The 857-nt window shown below is 46.1% G+C and overlaps 1 non-coding gene across 1 annotated transcript; it reads right to left on the bottom strand.

The window, feature by feature from the left end:
• Positions 1-449: 449 nt before the first annotated feature.
• Positions 450-580, bottom strand: LOC115938470 (small nucleolar RNA SNORA63). Its single transcript, XR_004073571.1, has one exon. It is a non-coding gene; the product is annotated as a small nucleolar RNA SNORA63 (small nucleolar RNA).
• Positions 581-857: the final 277 nt, after the last annotated feature.

The following is an 857-nucleotide window of genomic DNA, read 5'->3' as shown; positions in this document are numbered from 1 at the left end:
TTCGTCTTACTTTATTTTTCCTTCTCTTCTATGATCCTCTGTTTTGTTTCTTAAAGTCCACATATGAGTGAGATCATAAGGTATTTGCTCAGACAGGTGTTTCGACAACAGTACACAAGATCTTTGTGTGTGGGGAGATGGAGACAACCACTTTCCTCACATAACTGCAAACATCTAACTCATGGTGATGACTGATTTTTTTTTTAATTTATTTTATTTTTATTATTATTTTTTAAAGATTTTATTTATTTATTTGACAGAGAGAGACACAGCGAGAGAGGGAACACAAGTAGGGGGAGTGGGAGAGGGAGAAGCAGGCTTCCCGCTGAGCAGGGAGCCCGATGCGGGGCTCGATCCCAGGACCCTGGGATCATGACCTGAGCCGAAGGCAGACGCTTAGTGACTGAGCCACCCAGGCGCCCCTCAAGTCAGTGTTTTACTTGGTAAACATGTCTGAGACCATGCATCCCTGGCTGCTAAGCACCATGGCGGACAGGGCTAGAAAGGTAACAGCTTTATTTTGAGCAGGGGGCAAAGACAAGGCAGCACTTTATAGCTACATTGTAACTAGATCCTGATGATGACTGATTTTGGACGTGGACAACTTTGTTCATTTCGACCTCAGGCTGGTATAGCATAAGCATGTCTTGGCCCCTGCTTCTTTCAGATCCCTGGTCCCACTGGTACCACTCACAAGCCCCATCGATGCACAGATGGCGTTACCTTCTTCCATATTCGTGTCCACTGTCCACACCACAGCCCAGGAAGAAAAACGAGAGTTCAGGACATCCTAGACCATTCACTCAGCTGATTTTATTTCCTCCTCAAAGGGTTTCTCGGCCTGGGGAAGGGGAATC

Source organism: Leptonychotes weddellii, chromosome 11 (genome assembly GCF_054177405.1).
Source record: "Leptonychotes weddellii isolate Sample4059 chromosome 11, ASM5417740v2, whole genome shotgun sequence".
In the NCBI taxonomy this organism is placed as follows: domain Eukaryota; kingdom Metazoa; phylum Chordata; class Mammalia; order Carnivora; family Phocidae; genus Leptonychotes; species Leptonychotes weddellii.
This window is presented reverse-complemented; position numbering and strand designations above follow the sequence as displayed.